Below are 20,645 nucleotides of genomic sequence, written 5' to 3' on the forward strand. Positions count from 1 at the left end.
ACTTGAAATAAGAGAAACAAAAAGGAATTCTGTGGTAACATGAAAGAAAGAGGTTATCATCTGGAAAACCCTGATGGGGCAAGTTTCTTCAGCAAGACACTGGCATGGCTGATCAGAAGGAATCAGTTTGTGTCCAACGAGTAACAAATTTCTCTCTGAAACCGACAATAACCTTTCTCAGTAATAATTATTTACCTTTCAAGCACCAAAGCCTGGTGAAAATCATAAATGTTAAATTCTGTGCACAGTATAGGAATTGCCTGATATTGGTGAACGTGGTGGAGTGAGAAGTGAGATTGGACTGAGAATTAAATAACTTTTCTGAATTAATACATTCATTACATACACGTGTGGTTAGAATTAGAAGGGGGTTAAGTTAATAGTAATAATTTAAAGTTTGATCCTGTTTTTATGTTTAAAGATTATTAAAAGCAACTTTTGTTTAAGTAACCATTTGTCTTGGTGAATTTCTATTGCTGCTGTGTTTTGAGGTCCCATGGGCCCATAACAGTATTTAAAAATCATATGGAGCTATTTTTACCTGTTTGACTACAAGAACAATTCATATTGAAACAGTGTTATTGCTTGATAAAGACTCTTTTATTAATGTTTTTCAATATTTTATAGCCAGACGTGGTCAAGTAAAGGAATTATGTTCTGATAATCGATCTAACTTTATAGGAGCTCAACTAGAGTTATGAAAAGCAATTCAAAATTTGAATCAATATCAAATTCATGATTCATTACTTCAGAAAGAAATTAATTGGATATTTAACCCACCCATAGGATGACGTGATGGAGGTGTGTGTGAAAGAATGATTAGATCAATCAAAAAAATTCTTAATTCCATTTTGAAAAGTCAAATACTCAAACATGACAATCTTCAGATAGTTTTGAGTGAAATTGAAGCTATTTTAAATAGTTGTCCAACAACAAAAATATTTGTCAATTCAAATGACATCAAGGCACTTTCACCGAATCATCTCCTACTTCTTAAATCTAAACTTTTGATACCTCCAGGTTAATTTCAAAAAGAAGATATTTATGCAAGATACAGATGGAAAGAAGTGCAACCTCTTACATTTATTTCAGAAAAGATGGATTAAAGAATATGTTTCGATATTACAAGAATGACAAAAATGGTCTAAAACTAAACAGAATTTTGTATGTGGTGATATTGTAAGTATCATGGACAATTCTTCACCGAGAAATTCTTGGTTGCTGGGGAAAAATGAGGATGCAGTTCCAGACAAGAAAGGTTTCGTTCGGCAAGTGCGGATTAAAACCAAGACTGGTTACTTAAATAGACCTATTTCTAAAGTCTGTCTTTTACAGGAAGCTAAAAAATTTGATTTCTAATCTTTTATTTACTATATTTACTTGTGCATCTGTAATAGTAATTATTATACATTATCCATTAATGTCTATTATAATAATCAGGGGCCGGAATGTGAAGGTTAAAACCTTGTGTTTTTGATTCTTAGTTAATTTTATTCCTGTTGCTTTAAGAAAACTATTGTTTGTAGTGTTACCATAGTGACTATGATATAATATGTCATAATTTCCACCAAGGATAATGGCTTGCCTCTCATTCTACAAGATGTGAAGAAAGCATGAACACAAGAAATTTTTGTATCTTGTTAAGCCTTTGTATCTTCATATACTTTTTATTTCTTTATAGCTTTGTATCATTATACATTAAATGCTTTAATATTCATCATTATGAAAGTCTTAACATGCAAATATGCAAAATGTTTATCCATTCTATCAATGAATTAAAACTACATAAAGTAACAGCCACAGAGTTCAATTTGTTGGTTTAATGAGATCTAAATTTGGGATACTGCAGCTTACACCTTGGAAGATGATACTTTGAAATTAGGATATATTAGAATAAGGACAATGTTGTCTATACTGATCAATCAAAGCTGCTTTAAAAAAGAAATTAAGATGTATTTTACAAAATGATTAACCCCAAAAAATTATGAAACTGGAACCAAATCCTTATTGCATGCTTAAGAACTGAGTAAAGATCTCATCTATTAAATTTGGATAACTTAAAGGATAAAGGATCTCCCAGCAATGAGGCCAATGAGTACTTCCTAACTGAATTCCTCTTCAAATCTACCTATAAAAGACATTCATATATGTCTGAATAATAAATCTAAAAGGTAATATATTGGATATTAATAGCCCAATAATAAAATTGAAAATTAGGGAGAACCATTTCTCCATCTTTCTTTTGTTTCAGCAATCAAGGTTGCTCATTCTAGGATTTTTATTATTCCAAATGTAAGAAGATATCTTAGAGTCTACCTTGTCAAAAAAATATTTTAGGGACAAAGGAAGGTATTCCTTGAAAAGTATATAAAAACTTTTGTCAATTTATCATTTTAATTGCATTAATAAGACCAACTAATGATAACACCATTGGTGATGATCTGGAAAGCATTTGTTTCTTATATTCTATCAGAGGGAGATAATTAAAGTTAAGAACCAATTTACTTATTTGAGTATTAAAATTATGAGAATTTTTAGGATTGTGTATAAATATACAGGGTATTTGATTGTATAAATACTCCAGACTATTAATAGGAAAAAGCTCACTCTTATCAAGATTTAATTTGTATCCTGAAAAACTACCAAATTCAGAAAATAGGGACAACATAAAAAGAATAGATTTCTTAGGGTCAGAAATATAAACTAATAAATCATCTGCATATAATGAAACCTTATGTATCGTATCACCCCTCTTGATACCTCGAATGTCATTGGAGTCTCAAAGGGCAATAGCTAAAGGCTCCAGAGCCACATTAAATAGCAAAGGGATAAGAGTGCAGCCCTGCCATGTGCCCCTAAAGAGCCTAAAATCAAGAGACCTTTGATTATTAGTAATAACTACAGCCATTGGAGCTGGATAAATCATTTTAATCCAAGAAATAAATCCCAGAACAAAATTAAATTGTCTTAAGATCTCAAATATGTATGGGCATTCCACTCTACGGAATGATTTTTCAGCATCTTCAACACCTTCAAGTTTTTCAGATGGAGGAGAGTAAATAATAATAAATAATCTTTGAATATTAAAATGAAAATACCTACTATTAATAAACCCAGTTTGATCCTTAGATATAACTTTAGGTAGAATATTCTCTAGTCTGTTGGCTAAAGGGATTTTAGAATTGACATTTAATAATGATATTGGCCTGTAGGAGGCACAAAGTTAGGTCTTTATCTTTTTTTAAAAATTAATGAAATTGATGCATCATAAAATGTTCTAGGCAAAGTTCCAGATGATATAGAGTCAGTGAAGACTTTACACAAACGAAAGGATAGAGTACCATTGAAGGCTTTAAAAAACTCCACTGTATACCTATCTGGACTTGGTGCCTTGGGATGTATGGCTGACACAAGAACTGGTGCACATATCTTCATTGATGATGTAACTGCTGATGGCTGTTGCAGAAAGAATTCTGAGGTGTACAGAAACCTCTTATCTGCTCGAGTTCGAGCAAATGGCTTCAAACTTCATCCTGCAGTAAGACAATGATGCCAAACATACTGCTAATGTAACAAAATAGTTTTCTAATGCTAAATATGGGAAAATTCTTGAATGGCCAAGTCAGTCACGTGATCTAAATCTGACTGACCATGCCTTCCATGTGCTGAAGAGAAAACATAAGAGGGTAAGCCACCAATTGATGTAGGAGCTGAAGATAGCTGCAGTAGAGGCTTGGCAGTGCATCACCAGAGAAGATACTCAGCACCTAGTGATGTCTATCAATTACAGACTTCAAGCAGTCATTGCATGCAAGGGAAATGTAACAAAGTGCAAAACATTACTAATTTTCATAGTATGAAAATTGCTATGCTTTTGATATGTCCTAACTATTATGGTGTTCTGAAATGAGCGGACTATGTATAAAAAGTGCTGTAATTTCATCATGGTGTATACAAATAACTTTGAATAAAATCTGGATGTGCTTTTAATTACATTTGAATTGTTTGATTTTATAGATCTTAATTTGCATTGCACAATACACTCTTGTGTATGATTATGCTAAACCACAGGCTTCCATGATTCCACTGCAAGCCATTAGCATTAGAACATTGAATAAGCCAAGATCTGATAAGATGTTGGGATTTGTTGATTCCTAGTATCTGGCATCAATAGGCATGTGTACATTATGAGGCACCAACTTGAATGTGATTCAATATCTAGGGTCATGCATACCCATCCCTTTATAGGATTATCACATTATGCAGACTATTTAGTAACCAAGTATTTCTTACTACTTGTACTTTCATGGCTTTGAATACTAGAGTTCAAAAACCCACAGATAGCACTGAAAACTGTTTGCAAAACCTCAAATCTTTCTCAGGAGAAAAACTGTCATTGATATCTACTATAAACCTATGGACTCCCACAGTCACCATGACCACACCCCCTCCCATTCCCTTCTTTCAATTTCCTCATCTCTGCCATATAAGTTCTCACGATGAGGCTTTCCAGTTGAGGACAACTGAACTGCCCGTCTTCAAGGGGCATGTCTTGGTGGGGGTGGGGCGAAATCTTATCTTTTCTTCTACTTGCCTGTATATCCAGAATATTATCATATCCCACTTCCACCAGCTCCCAGAGGTTCTCTCCCTTTTATCACTTGCTCCATTGTCCCCACCATCCCACCCACCTCTTGTAAGAGAGCACATTATTCTCCTCACCTGGTTCCATCTGTCCATCACCTATCTATTTGGATTTCTTCTCCTTTGGCCTAGTTTGGAAACTTAAGTGTTCAGGATTGCAGAAGGCTACAGAAAGTAGCAGACATAGCCAAGTCAATCATGGGCACTGACTTGCTGATTATTGAAAACATCTTCATGAGGCACTGTCTCAAGAATCATACCAATATCACAAAAGACTCTCATCACCTTGGCCCTACTCTATGCTCACTGCTACCTTCAGACAGAATATACAGAAATCTGACGTCCAGTAACTGTTGCGTTCCATTAGCTGAGGAGCAGGCTTTTTCCCCATACAGAGGAGATATGGAACAAGTTGCCAGAAGAAGTGACAATTACAACATTTGGACAAGGTATAAAAGACATTTGTTAGTCACAGACCATGGAACAGGCCTTTTGGCCTAATTTGCCAATGTTGACCAAATTGGCATTCTGAGCATTTTGGTCGTATCTCTCAAAGCCACTCTAACCCATAAATCGATCCAAATTTTTTTTGTATGTTGTTATTGTTCCCACTGTTAGCACCTTCAATGTCCCCAAGCTATCCCAAAGTTTACCAATAACACTATTGGTCACTCAGAACATTTTCTGCTTATGATGAATTGTAAATATTTGATTATTTCCTTGATCTCTTGTATATTATTATCAATAATATATTTTTTTCTCATGTTATGTGTTGTTTTATATACCTGGGAAGCTACAACAATTAAGAGTTTAATTGCATCTGGGCATTGTATTTATTTATATGAAAATCATTCATTTATTAACATTCCATAAAACATGAAAGTTGATGTATTCCAACATGAATACCCTGTAGTATTAATTCCAGGTTCTTCTGTGTAAAGCATGGAGGATTGTACTTGCATCTTAACAAGATTGCGCATTTTGTGCTACTTCCATGATCAATCACATTGGAAAGGCTCACACTATCCGTGGAAAGACCCTACAGAAGTACTTTTCTCGTTGGCCTCCTTTTGCAACAATTAAGTGAGCCTTTTAGGAGAAGGATCCCAGCCTGCCGCTAAAAACTCTAACTCAGGTAGGTCTCCCTTATGTTATTCCCCTTTGGTCCACACACTACTTATAGTACTGAAACCTGTCCAATCTTCAGTAATATTCCAAATCACACAACACTCCCAGCCAATCCAATTCATAAACTCAAGCATCATTCCATCATTCCTTCCACCCCTCCCCCCACCCACCCCACCACCTCAATCCACCACCACTCATCTCGGATCGCTGTCCATCCCCAAGCCCAAGCAACCCCATTCTGATCTCTAATCCATTCTTTTGCACCTAGTTATCTGTTAGCTTCAGCCTTCTGAATCAGTTTAACTGATGATTTCCTTCACATCCCAACACTACTTATCTCTTGAATCTTTGGGCTCCAAGTATTATTTAATTTTCAAGTGCTGTACCCAAAACTAAATTAATTACTGTATTGGTCTGCCATACAGCAACTATTTTACATACATTGACAAACATGGGGAAGAAATTCCAGATGTTTCTTTTGAATATCTAATCTTATCAGTAATAAGATGAAAATCAGTGATTTTTAGAGGAGAGGATGCATTTAATTTTGTGGTTTTTTACATATTTGTTTTGATTCTTTAACACATTGTTTTCCCAGGAATTTGTAATCTATGGAGATCTAAAAATATTGCATTAGCCAATAATTACTTTTTCTTGTGAGCTGGTGCCTGCTTTTCTTTTAAATATAACTTTTGATTTAATTTTTTAGCAGTATTTATATTTCTAATGGGAAAAATGTTTTGATTTTATGTTTCTATCTGCAATCACATTTGCAAGAAGCAACAAATAATTAGCATTATATTTGAATTTACTGAATTAAAAAAAAGAAAATAATTGCAGGTTGATGGTGAAAGAGCTTGAGAGTGTGTTTAATTGATTAGCTACACCGTGGAACTCACCAGGCTCAATGTGCTGACTGGCCACATTCAATAAAACACAATTTTAATACTTTAAAATTTATAGCTCAGATTAAGGTCCTCTAATCCTACCTTGGTTTGTAATAAGTGGTAGCTTACAAATGAATAATTAACAAGAACAGAATCCATGAACATCACTATCCAAAACAATGACAGGACCCAGCAGCCTTGCCCATGTGCAGAAGTAAGAACCATTGTTACCATATTAAGCCAGAATCAGACAGGTGATAATCTATAATGAATTCTTCCTGTGAACCTTAATGTAGTGTTGTTATTTATTTTTAATGTTGTGCTACGATATTTAATTTCCCTTTTAAGAATGAGGTGCACATTTCCTCTTTCAGGACATTGTGTAGAAATCTGAGCTTGAACAGTGTCTTGGTATGGCAATAAAGAACATTAGCCATGTTTACCTCATTCTCTAATAAATCAGTGTAATTAACTACAAATAAAAAGGTTAAAACTGTCTGTGTTTATATTGACAATGAGGATAAACAATTTGAAATTAAGATCCTGCCAGTTTGAGTATATTGTGTCTTTAACATTAAAAATGAATTTCTGCTATAATTTTTAAAAATTAATTCTCTGGAATCTCCTGTTGCACCATTAGTTATCAATTTTCAAATCTGAGTCAGGCTGTCATTTAACCCAACAGCTTTCTTGTTGAAAATAAATTCTCACATGCTACCTATTTCAATTGAAGCTGCACAAGCTCACCATTATTAAGTCTGCACATCATGTTCATACCAGCAATACATTTTCCATATACTGAAAAAATGGCAATCACCATGGTTTGATGTGCATTTTGAGCTTTATTCAGTTCAATTCAGGGAAAAGTAGCTTTGCAAACTTTTGGATTTTCAAAGACAGGTACCAGCTTAAATGTTTTAATACCTCACACAGTCTGTTCACTAAGGAGCTGAAACTATACTGAACAATGGCAAAGGTGTACTTCCATATAACTATTGGAAAGTTAACTTCAAGGGCAATTGAAAGCTCATTTGTAATTGAACTTTGGATTGCAAACTCACACTGAAGAGAAAGAATATTTGCTCAGTGATCATATATTGAAATTGTTTGATTATGCCTCTGTGGTTAATGGATTAAGTTGCTCACTAACAGGTACTCAAAAACATGAAGGACACTTATATCTAGGTCATCATCATGTTCACAAAATAATAAATATCTCATGTACCACTGAGGCCATATCTGATGACTGAAATAACAAAAATGAGGGGAAAGTAGGAAATTTTAGGAATATAGTTTTTGAGTTTTTGAGAGACAACTATATTTCATGATAGTTGAGACACAGCTGTTGAAAATATTGAATAAAAACTGAAAATGTTGAAAGCCTAACAAGTTGAGAATCAAAATGGACACACAAAACACAGAGAGACATGCAGAGATTTGAATGGAGAAGAAAGAGGAAAATAAAACAGCAAGAGAATAGGATTAAAAGGCAGAATACATACAAAAAGAAAATAAATATTTGGTTACATTTAAAAATTTAGGAATATTTTACTTTGCAGCAGTGAAAACCTAAGTTTAAATTGCTTCTGTGGTTCAACGTTTGATTCTTACCACATGAAATACGTACATTTGTAAATTCACCAATGTCTCAGTTTGAAAATAATGGCAAAGTAAACTAGGATATTATTCCCCTGTAGAGCTCGTCGAAAGAACCAAAGACTTGTTGATCCAAACCAAGGCTTTTATTAGCAAAAGACCGGAGCTCTTCACAGGTGGCCGACCAGTCCGGAATGATCCGACCTGGCTAGGGACACAACCCTTTAAGGCCCAAACAATAGGTGTGGCTTAGCTCTCAGCCAATCGCTGTAAGCACAGTCTAGATACAGTAACTATATACACTATGTACATTGGTGATAGATCTGTACTATCACATTCACCCCTTCTTGGAGAATTGACCCTGGAAAAAAAAAACAAAAACGAGGGAGAGAATGAAAAGGAAGGGGTAGGTCAAGGACTGTAGCGGTCAGGGGGTCTGACTATCCGGCGTGACCGCCGTGGTGCCGGGATTGGGGTCGCTGGAGTGGTGTCGCCAGCGGGCTCATCGGGTGCGACTGCTCCGTCGCTCAATTCCCCAGTCGTTTTGTCGGCAGGGTGGCCCGAGTCATTGGGGTGCTGTTGGTTGCTCGCGATCGGCGGTCGGGCCCTGGCGGTCGTCAGCGATGGACGCTAGGGTGAGCACCTGGTTGGCCGCGGGGGTGGCTGCGGCGGCAGTAGCGTCGGCCCCGGGGGTGTCTGTGGCGGCGGCAGCAGCGGCGGTAGCGTCGGCCCCGGGGGTGTCCGTGGCGGCGGCAGCAGCGGCTGTAGCGTCGGCCCCGGAGGTGTCCGTGGCGGCGGCAGCAGCGGCGGTAGCGTTGGCCCCGGGGGTGTCCGTGGCGGCGGCGGCAGCAGCGGCGGTAGCGTCGGCCCCGGGGGTGGCTGTGGCGGCGGCAGCAGCGGCGGTAGCGTCGGCCCCGGGGGTGTCCGTGGCGGCGGCAGCAGCGGCGGTAGCGTCGGCCCCGGGGGTGGCTGTGGCGGCGGCAGCAGCGGCGGTAGTGTCAAGTGTTCCGCACGGGGGCGAGAGGCAGGCCATCACCATGGTTGCGACGGTGGGTTGCCCCTTCCGGGTTCGGCGTCTCCGTGACGTCAGGCGTTGCCGTGCAGGGGAGCCCTCGCTCTCATTGGACGAGAGCTCTGGGGAAGAAGAGTTTGAATGGGATAGTGGCGGTTGAGCTTCACACGAGGCACTGTGTTTGCTGGCGGCCATTTTAGACCTACAGACTGCAGCAAAGTGGCCGTTTTTAAGGCACTTCTGGCACCTGGCTTTTCTTGCTGGGCACTGGGACCTGCTGTGCTTGTCCCTCCCGCAGAAATAACATTTCGGGTTCGCACGGGGCAGGGTAGCAGCAGCCGACAGGCCGTCAGGGGTAGGGTAGAAGGGCACTCTACTCACATCAGAATGTGGGGTCCAGTCCCTAGAGAGCTCGGTGGACTTTGAGGCTGCATCCTCCATTGTGATCGCAATCCGGGCCACGTCCTCTAGTTTTTCTACCCCTTGTTCGAGCAAATGCAGCCTCACTTCGTTCGATCGGAGCCCGGCCACATAGGCATCCCGGACGAGGTCGCTAGTGATCTCGGCAGCAGTTTTGTCCACACAGTTACAGTCCTTGCCCAATGCCTTTAATACTTGTAAATATGCCCTGCTGGACTCGCCGGGCTGTTGCTTCCTCGAAGCAAGCAGGAGCCGGGCATGTACTCTGTTCACCGGTTGATTATACAGTTCTTTCAGTACCTTTATGGCTGCGGTGTAAGTGGTCTCATCCTGGATGTTCTCGTAGACTCTCAAGGACACCATAGACAGCAATGCTGTTAGACGCTGGTTATCCTCCTCCACCTCAATGAATCTCAGGAAGTTTTCAAAGTTCAGCAGCCAGAACTTAAAGGCTTTGAAGGCTGTAGCTGACTGTGGGTCGATATCAAGTTTTTCTGGCCGAGTTAAACGCTCCATCCCTTTCAAAAAAAATTCTTTTTGCTAATAAAATTGTAGAGCTCGTCGAAAGAACCAAAGACTTGTTGATCCAAACCAAGGCTTTTATTAGCAAAAGACCGGAGCTCTTCACAGGTGGCCGACCAGTCCGGAATGATCCGACCTGGCTAGGGACACAACCCTTTAAGGCCCAAACAATAGGTGTGGCTTAGCTCTCAGCCAATCGCTGTAAGCACAGTCTAGATACAGTAACTATATACACTATGTACATTGGTGATAGATCTGTACTATCACATCCCCTCAACATTCTAGAAGTTTCTTTGATAGAACTTTTCCTTGGCAAACATTGCTTGCTATTGTTCATCACTTTCATGGGATTTTTAAGCATCTGGGAGTCATGAAGTCATCAAGCTGTCCGAGCAGCAAGTCACAATAAAGAAATCCCAGACAGCAAACTGGAAGGCAAATAAATGTCAATATTCAATTAATTTCTAAATATTTTTACAGAATGCAAAATAATTAAAATGCAGTTCAAGTCAAAGCTGAAATATAATAAACAACAAAACTATTTTTCAAATGTTAAAATATTTGTGAAGGTATTACAAGGCAAATGAAATTTGTCTTTTTCAAACTGAAACTATTAGTAAAATTCACATTAAAGCCAAATACTTTCAGGATATTTTACAGTTAAAATTCACAAACAGCTTGTGTCCATATTGATTCAGTAGTTTCATTTGATGCTGTTGAAGAAAGCTAAAAATTAAAGTCTATTGAGTCAAGGAGGGCTGAATTATTGACAGAGGAATCAGAATTTCTGATTTAACCAACATTTTCAGAAATTCTTAAAATTGCATCCAGTTTCATCTGCTAAATTCTTATCATTTTAACAAAGCAAAATCCAGGTATTTTGTACACTTTAATTTGTAACATGGGCACTTTGCAAGGAAGTTGATTACGCTACTTTAACTTTGCTTCATAATTTATTGCTTAATTTTTGTGTTGTCATTTTATTGCATCATCTTAGAAAACATTGCAGTAATTTCTTCAATGTAGAAGCAAATAAAGGTTTATTTTCAATTAGTCATGCAGCCTCAACAGCACCATTTTACTTAATTTGTAAGTGAAACACATCATACATGAAATAATATTAGCAGTATTTCACTTGGCTCAGCCCACTGATGTTTCCCCTGCTGACCCATGACTGTGCAGCGAGATACAGTTCTAATAACATCATCAAGTGTGCAGATGACACGACTATGGTGAGGCTCATAAGCAAGAACAATGAGTCAGCTTACAGAAAGGAGATGCAATCACTAACAGACTGGTGCAGAGACAACAACCTACACCTGAATGTCAACAAAATAAAGGAGGTGGAGGTTGACTTCAGGAGAGCCCAAGGGGATCACTCTCTGCTGATCATTGATGGTTTCACCATCGAGGTAGTCAAGAGCACCAAATTCCTTGGCATGCACCTGGTGGAGAATCTCTCCTGGTCCCCCCCCCCCCCCCCCCCCATGAGATCCATTGCCAAAAAGGCCCAACAATGCCTTTACTTCCTGTGGAGGTTGAGGGAAGTCCAGCTTCTACACTCCACCCTCACTACATTCTACAGGGATGCATTGAGAGAATCCTATGTAATTATATCACCACCTGGTTCGGGAACTGCACAATCCCAGAATGTGAGTCCCTGCAGCGGATAGTAAAGACTCTGTCCCTGCCATGATAGCTATTTATTATGGCCATCATTTGCGGAAAGCCTTAAACACACTCCTTCTGCAATTTTTCTCCCTCCTGCCATCTGGGAAGAGGTACCGAAGTGTTCGGGCACTCATGACCAGATTGCAAAAACACACCCGTCCTGCAATCTATTCTCCCTCCTGCCATCCGGGAAGAGGTGCCGAAGTGTTTGGGCACTCATGACCAGATTGCAAAAGTATTTTCCTCCAAGCTATAAGGCTTCTGAACTCTGGGAACAAAGAGCTAGCAGATGTAACATGATATTTATATGTTATTTATAAAAAAGTTTGTGTTGTAATTTAGCCATGTAAATAACCAGCTCTATGGTCTAGAAAAATGCTATCTCGTTTTCACTGTACCCTGCAATGGTTATGGTATGAATGACAAATAAACATGACTTGACTTGATGAATATTTTCACATATGTTTATTACCTGTGTCATTCAGCCAATCTCAATGTTTGTATTTTAATCATCTAGGAAAGGATTGCCACAACTGCATAAGATGTCCTTATCAATGAAAATGAAATTTTCTTATGTGTCAACAGCAATCTCTGAGTTGCTCTTTGCACAAAGGGACATTTAACATCAATATTCTCAAGTGAGAGTTCCTTTCAAAGGTTTCTTACAGACAAATATTTGAATGGAGGTGATATCGACTGCTGAAATCAATGTAAAATTATCATCACATGAAAGATTCACATGGAATGTGTTACCAGAATTGTTTTTAAACATTCAGATATGGTCTGTAGATATTCCATATTTGCTCTTCAGAATTTGGTGGCAAACTGGCTTCTTAACTCAATGCAGTTTGTATGAAACCATAAAAAATCTCATAACCTTATTAGTGCTGAGAAACCAGAATTGGAAATTTAATGAGGTTGAAAGAACAAAATACAGTGCCCTCAATAATGTTTGGGACAAAGATATTTTTTCCTTTATTTTCCCCTGTGCTCCTGTTTTAAATTTGTAATCAAATAATACAATTTTGACTAAAGTGCATATCCCACATTTTATTGGTTTGTTTATATACATTTTGGTTTGACCGTGCAGAAATTACGACACTTTTTGTATACAAGTCCTTCTTTTCAGGGCTCCATAATATTTGAGATATTTGGCTTCACAGATGTTTGTGATTACTCAGATATGTTTAATTGGTGTAGATATAAGAGCTCAACTTACTTCTAAGCTTTTGATCACCTTTGGAGTTTGTAGTTGCCATTTTTCAATACGAGGACCAGAGGTGTGCCATTAAAGGTGAAAAGAACAATTTATGAGGCTGAAAACAAGAATAAAACAGTAAGAGGAATTACCCAAACTTTAGGATTACCAAGATCAACTGTTTGGAACATCATTAAGAAGAAAGAGTGGACTGGTGAGCTCAGTAACTATTTAACAGGGCCTGCAGAATTCTGGAAAAAGGTTTTGTAAACAGATGAAACCAAGATCAACCTCTGTCAGAATGATGGCATGAGCAAGATGCAGAGGTATAAAGGAACTGCCCAAGATCCTAAGCATACCACCTTATTTGTGAAACATGGTAATGGGCATGTTTGGCTGTCTCAGGTACTGATGCACTTATCTTCATTGATGCTGATGGCAGTATCAAAACGAATTCTGAGGTGTATAGAATCATCTTATCTCTTCAAGCAAAGTAATTATCAAGCAAATATTATGGTGTTCTGAAATGAGGGAACTATGCATAAAAAGTGCTGTTATTTCTACATGGTCAAAGTTCAAGCAAATTCCTCCAAACTCATTGGACAGCACTTCATCCAACAGCAAGGGATCCCAAACATAATTCTAAAGCAATAAAGGAGTTTTTCAAAGCTAAAATCTGGAAAATCTTTAATGGCTGTCAATCACCTGATCTAAATTCAACCGAGCATGCTTTCCATATGCTGAAGGTAAAACAAGGGGACAAACCCTGAAACAAACAGTTGAAGACGGCTGCAGTGGAGACCTGACAGAGCATCACCAGAGAAGATACTCAGCACCTGGTGATTTCTATGAATCAATATCCCCTTTCCACTGGCACCCTGTCTCAGGAATTAACTGGGAATTTACTGGGACAGGGTTCAGTCGAAAAGGAACGCTGTCTGAACACTGGCGTCAAATGATTTAATTTCACACCGGGGATTAACCACCTCTACTCCTACTCATATCCCTGGCATTTGCTGACACTGGTGTGCTGATAAAACTATTGGAAAAGGGACCCATTTCCATTTGAAGATAGAACACTCCGATTCCTGGCGATGAGTTGTGTTCAGTGGAAAAGCAATTAGTGTTCTAGTTAAGGGTGGCGCAGTGGAAACAACTCAAAGGGCTTCCTATCCCAAGACACTGCACAACCATTTAACTGGGATGCCCAAGGAAAAGGTGCTGCAGACTTCAAGTAATCATTGCATGCAAGGGATATGCAGTGAAGTTCTTAACATGATTTCGTTAATACACATACCAATGCTATGGCCCATCGGGAACTATGTATTAAAAAGTGCTGTCATTCAGGGTCACCACCAGAACACATGTTGGGTGGGGGGGGGGATTTTGAGGGGTGGGGCTGGGTTGCTGGCAGGGACCTACCATTCTTTAACCCTCCATCTGACCCTCCATTGTGGAGCATGAGAGTGCTCTTTTTATTGCGTCAAGCATAACTAGACTCTACTAATGCTTGACACACGCTAGTGATGCGGCCAGGGGCAGGTGGAGAGTCACCAGCATCAACCTAGATGCTACTGACGTGGGAGGGAGTGGGCCAGGTCTGACGGCTAGGGATGGCCGTGTCCGTATGGGGGGGGGGGGCAATGCCTGCTGATCCCCTCCCCTCCCACTAGCGACAACCTTGCTGTCATTTCTACATGGCCAAACCAATATGTATACAAATAAACTTGAATCTGGAGTTTGCATTTCAATCACATGCGAATTGTTTGATTACAAATTTAAAACTGTGGAGCAGAGGGGCAAATAAATGGGGAAAAAAGTGTCTTTGTCCTAAATACAGATGAAGCGTATGAGGGACAACTTGATGTTTGAATTGGTTCACCTTCCACTTGCATACGTGAATTCTATTTCTCTTCTCCACGCCCCCCCCCCCTCCTCCTCTTAGTTAAATTTAAACAGTGAAACACTTTTTATGGCACTAACATCCAACAGTCCACATTCTCACTCCCTTGCTCAGCTGCCATGACGACAGTGAAGACCAAGCGCGCAGGCGCGAGGCTGGCAGGGTCTCTCGCGAGAGCTTGCACCTGCCGAATTGCAGGAAACGTCAGATTGGGAATGGATCGGAGAGAGGCGGCGTCGTTGACTTGTCCACCATGAAGCAACGGTGAGGGATAAGCAGAGCATGGGCCAGGTAGAGAGGTGCAAGGCTGCTATATTCTGGTGAATTGTTGACGGGGAGTAGTTTCGTGTTGCGTTGAAAAGCTGACCTTCTGACTAATGGCGGAACGGCCAAAGCCTGTTTGACAACGCACCTTCCTTTTTCATTAGGAATAAAACGGACCCAGGATGGTGGAACGTGGCGAGTTTAAGTGCAGGAGTAAATGCTTTCTTAACATCTGCATGTTTGGGCAGACATTGGACTTCCTGTCATTGGCTGTCTGCGCTCTGTTTTTGCTTCACAGTAAGATCTTAGGCACATATTGCATTGAGAACATGAGAACATGACCAGAATAAAGTCAGGGGAACACGTAAACATTTTATTTTAATCGTATATCAGCAAAGTTTATGTTCCAGGTTGATTGTTTTCCACGTTTTAAACAATGGATTAGAATTCCATTGAGCGTTCACAGCAGCTGGTTGCCCTGCTGAGAACTTCCCTTTTTAAAATTCCTACTTCAGAGGCAGTATTTCACTTTAAATTTGTTCTATTGAATACTAATTTTTAGTCACATGGTTCCAATCAGTCTAGTTTATGTTCTGACTGCTTCTAAACAATGTACAGGAAGTATAACTAACGTTTTTGTATTTGCCTCAATAATTTACAACCTTTAACAATGATTTTAAAAATCATCACTGTGCAAACTAGGTTTGTTACTGAGCACAGATTCCAAATACACAAACCAATTTGTAAGAATAGAAATTAAAAATCGTACTTTTTTCTCTCTCTCTCTATGCTCTAAATGGGAATATAAATTAATGCTTGTTCTCACTGTTCTAGTAGGACAGTCACTGGACATTCTGCCAAAATCTTCTGGCCTATTCAGTAGCAGCAGTTTACTTGCTGCCCAACACCTTAACCAATGACTGTATCTGCTTACTACCTGCTATTAATGCTTATTTGAGTATCCCACCTCCAAATGTTTCAAATTTAAGTGTAAAGCTTTCATGTAGCAATGAACTTTGTTTGGGAGGCAGTAAATATGTTGCTAATTGACTAACCTGTATGAAAAATCAACATTGTGGATGCAAAATATAAGCTTCCAATTATCAGGAGCTGAAGGGCTGTATTTGATAAGCAGGTAAACATTGTTCTGTTCAGGCTACAATTGGCCACTCTTCTCTTTCTTTGGCTTGGCTTCGCGGACGAAGATTTATGGAGGGGTAATGTCCACGTCAGCTGCACTATGACGGGGCTGGAAGGAAACTTCTAGCTGACTTGGAGTGACCAGTGGTGTGGAGAATTGTGGGGCTTTTGCTGTGGAAAACAAATAGTTGTTGCTTTAATAAAGAGCTTTAGCAAGGACCTATTAGTAAAATAGCTGACAGGAATACCAAAGAAAGTACATTTTGTGTTGATGTAGAAAGAAGTAACATTAGTCACAAAGCTGCAAAATAGGTATCACCATGATTAAAAGACATGTACATTTTGTTACACACAGAAATTATATAGTTAAACAATAAGTCTTCAAAAGTATCTTTAGAAAAGACTGCAGCTGACAATATTTCATTGTGACAGTGAGATAAGCAGGAACAGAAAAGTTTCTTGATATACTTAATCAAAAAAACTGACAGGACAAATAATATTGAAATTACCAATTAGTGAGCATATTGAGCCAAGGGCTTATAGAACCACATATTGGTCCCAGATTACTATATAAATCACACCTGTAAGCTGAGTGGGTACTCCGCACACAGAAAGCGTTACTGAAGTCTTCCTTGTACGTCCTCACTCCCACTAGCAAAGCTAAAACAGAATAAACAAACTGCTGTAAGTTTGTGGTTTTGCTGTTTTCTGCTGTGCGTTTTCCTACAGCATAGGCTGACTTTCACATTTATTTGTCATATTTGTATAGTCGGCAATGGAGCCATGTGTTGGGCACCATAAAACTAAGCTGATTAATTTCCATCATCAATGCTAAAAGTACTTTTTTGGTGTTTTAAAAAAAAAATCATTATTTCTACTAATGGATTTATTTCTTTGGGATGTGAAAATTATTGCTATCAATAGTGATCAAAATAAAGTTTGAACCATGTTTAAGATTACGTGAAACAAAAAAATTGAGTTGTAATTTCCTGCTATTGATCAAAATGTTAATTGAAGGGTTTTAAACTAGCTCTAATTTAAACTTTTTTTTTCATTTGTTCTCCTGTCTAAGATTATGTATGAGTGGCTCTTTGGGCAATTCAGTAGTTTGTTCACTGGATCTCTATGTGGTATTCCAAAGCCTGAAAGTTAAAATATCCAAAGGAAATTAAGTACTGTATTTAAGTTAGAGAATAGTTATAGCAGAGTTGCCCTTAAATGTTGAGATTTTATTATTCAAATGTGTGGAATAGCCAATGAGGCAAAGACTTTGGAGATGAATATAAATTTGACTAAATATCAAGAGATTAATTTCAAGCAAGGATCCAATAATACTGTTGCATATAGTGATCAGATTAAGTAGGCAGAGATTATTATTTTACTATAAATGTGGACTATTCCAACCAACTTCATCTGTTTTGGTAATATTACTACAAATTCCTCAGTGTAAACTGTATAACAGTAAAATTGAAATGGTCATCAGTAAGTGGTCATAACAGCAACTAGCCAATTTAATTGTAACCCAGGCATGAGTATTTAACTGGAAACTGGTCAAATTGATTTGACAACTTCAGCCACAGATGTGTTTTTGTATCGGTGTTCGCATTTGGAAGACTGCTGCCTTTCTGTAAGTTGCATTTTCTTTTTCAAAAATCTTGTTTCTTGAAATTGTGAGGCTTAATGAAGTCCACAAGGATAGTTTCATGCTTCTTTCTAGCAAGTTGTTATTCTTGAAATTCATTGACTTGTAGAAATTAGTTATGCTGTCAAAAGTTTTCAGATGTTTAATTTGTAATTCCTCTGGACCTCTGAGTCATACAGAAATATCTTATCACTTTCTACAGTTGATCAAAGTGCAGCAAAACTATTTTGTAGCTTTGTTCATTTACAGAATTTGCCATTTATTTAGAATCCTTTTATTGTCCTTAACTTTTAAATCTATATTTAGGTTTGCGGTCGAAATGAGGGATGATTGTCAACACTTTTCACGATCCATGTAGGTTTCCTTCTATGAAAAAAATCTGCTAATGCATGTTAAGTGATTTTTTTTAAATTTTGTTGGATTTTATTTCCTTTGAAAATTCTAGTTTAGTGCTTTTACTTTAAAAAGGCAAGTTCACTTTTTGAATTTTTTTTGCAGTTTGATTTTGTAGCTTTCGCTGCGTAAATCTGCAGTAAACAGGCATGTAATAGACTTCAGGAAGATACTGGCAAAATGGATAATTATCCAAGGAATAGTAACATAGTAATTAAATGATTGGATGTGTTTATCATAGGCCAGCAACAATAGAAATTCACCAACAATATTTATTAATAACTATTAATAATATAACAGCTTACTGAAATCTAAACTTAACTCTAACGATGCGCAAATGTATGTGTGTGTATGGATTTCCCAAACCATTAATTTTGTTGATAATTTGGACCTGATGGTGCCATGCTGTCTGAGAGCACAAGCTGTGGATGGTTTTGCTGCAAAAAGGTTTTGTCATGAAAGGTTTTCAGCCTGTGTTAACTATTAAAATATAGATACTAAATAAAATCTAAGCTTGTAACAGATGTAATCCAGTGGCCTGGACTAATGATGTGGAGCCATTAGTTCAATTAAAGCTGTAACATTTTTTGAATTTAGACTAACTTGATGGTATTCGTAATCATGTCCACAAAGATATCAGAATATCTTTGAAACTAAACATCTGTATTACTAATGTTTATAAAATGTAAAAACTGAGTGACCTGGTACTTAATGTATAATGATACCATAAGTTATAAGGAACCTAATTATTGTAAATTCATTCCTTAACTATAATTTTAAAATGATGGGTATTTTCAAACATTACATTTTTTACAATTTATTGCATGTAATTACATTTGTATAATCAAATTCTAATTCTTGGTTGAGATTTTCTAATTTTGAGTTCACGTAAAAAGCATCGATCACAAAGAAGAAAATTAAGGGAAATGTGGGATGATACAAGGACAATGAAGAAATGCAATAGGCCAAAAGATAAAGAATAATCAATGTGGATGGAGCGAGGAGATAACAAGGAACAAAAACAGCAGCTGGAAGGTTTACAGCCTCTCTAACAAGGAATAACATAGGTAATAAAGAATGCTGATCTCCTAGTGGCTTGAGGATATCAAGTGGCCAAATTCACATTGAAGATAAAATTATAAAGCATTTTCTGGAACAGTAAATTTAAATTTATTAGTCACAAAATACTTTGTCCAGTGAGAAGAGTTCTTCTGTAAAGATTCTAAGGATTACAATAAAAAGCAACATGATAGCACTGTTAAAGGTAAAGGTTCCATTATTGTCATGTAATACTACATTTAGAATGCCTCGTACATGAAATTATTTAACTTTTGTCTACTGTAAGGTAGAGAGTCGCCACTTTATCCAACGCCCCTCCCATAAACCTACAGCACCTGACGTGCCTAGGCGGACTCCCCTCCAAATACTGCCCAGTCCTGAGCCTGCTTAACTTCTGAGACCAATCTCACGCGTATTCAAGCTAATGGGTGCTGTCATGCAATTCATGCAGAAGGCTGATAGCTGAGGGGAAGATTATAAAATCACAGGAGAACCTTGTGAATTAACAATGACACCTCCCTTCTGGACAGACTGAACATCTTTGCACAGTTCAATGAGAAGGACAGGCTCTGTCTCCCCTAAAGAACAGGCCCATCACATATCTATGACTAAGGTGAGGAGAATCTTATCCAGGATGAACTCTCACAAGGCAGCAGGACCAGACAATGTCCCTGGCCGGGTACTGAAGGACTGTGGAGACCATCCAACTGATAGAGGTCCTTATGGAGATTTTCAACACATCATTGCAGGAGTCCATCATCCTGGCAGGTTTCAATGCAGCCACCATCATCCTGATGCCAAAGAGAATGACAGTAACAGGCCTCAGTGACAACTGCCCAGTGTCACTGACCTCCAACATTATGAAATACTTCAAGTGTCTGGTGATGGAATGTATCAAAGCACACCTCTGAGAGACACTGGACCTATTTCAATTCACCTATAGATAGGACTGTTCCATTGATGATGCTATAGCCTTGTCCTTCCACTCCATCCTAATCAACCTGGAGAATAACCCACCTGCTGTTCCTCAATTTCTGCTCAGTATTTAATACAATCATTCCCCAGAGGCTGGTAGAGGAGCTGCCCTTGTTGGGACTCTATAGCCTTTCTGGAACTGGATTTTGGACTTTCTAACAAATTATCACAGTCTACCCTGGTTGGCAGCA

The 20,645-nt window shown here is 38.4% G+C and overlaps 2 protein-coding genes across 7 annotated transcripts in view; one reads left to right on the forward strand and one right to left on the reverse strand.

Annotated features, from left to right (window-relative positions):
• LOC138757581 (short transient receptor potential channel 3-like) overlaps positions 1-15,102 on the reverse strand; it is a 200,480-nt gene extending 185,378 nt beyond the window's left edge. The window contains exons 1-2 of one of the 2 annotated variants that reach the window (XM_069925171.1): positions 15,062-15,102; positions 13,100-13,196 (exon numbers count right to left, since the gene is read on the reverse strand). The gene's annotated coding sequence lies outside the window, so the exon portion shown is untranslated. The other variant, XM_069925173.1, reaches the window with a different exon arrangement.
• A 64-nt stretch (positions 15,103-15,166) lies between these two features.
• The window catches only part of kiaa1109 (KIAA1109 ortholog), a 479,529-nt gene continuing 474,050 nt past the window's right edge, over positions 15,167-20,645 (forward strand). For 3 of the 5 annotated variants that reach the window (XM_069925175.1, XM_069925178.1, XM_069925177.1), the window contains exon 1: positions 15,167-15,245. The gene's annotated coding sequence lies outside the window, so the exon portion shown is untranslated. Of the gene's footprint in view, positions 15,273-20,645 lie in introns of all 5 variants that reach the window. The other 2 variants (XM_069925176.1, XM_069925179.1) reach the window with 2 other exon arrangements.

Source organism: Narcine bancroftii, chromosome 3 (assembly GCF_036971445.1).
Source record: "Narcine bancroftii isolate sNarBan1 chromosome 3, sNarBan1.hap1, whole genome shotgun sequence".
NCBI lineage: Eukaryota > Metazoa > Chordata > Chondrichthyes > Torpediniformes > Narcinidae > Narcine > Narcine bancroftii.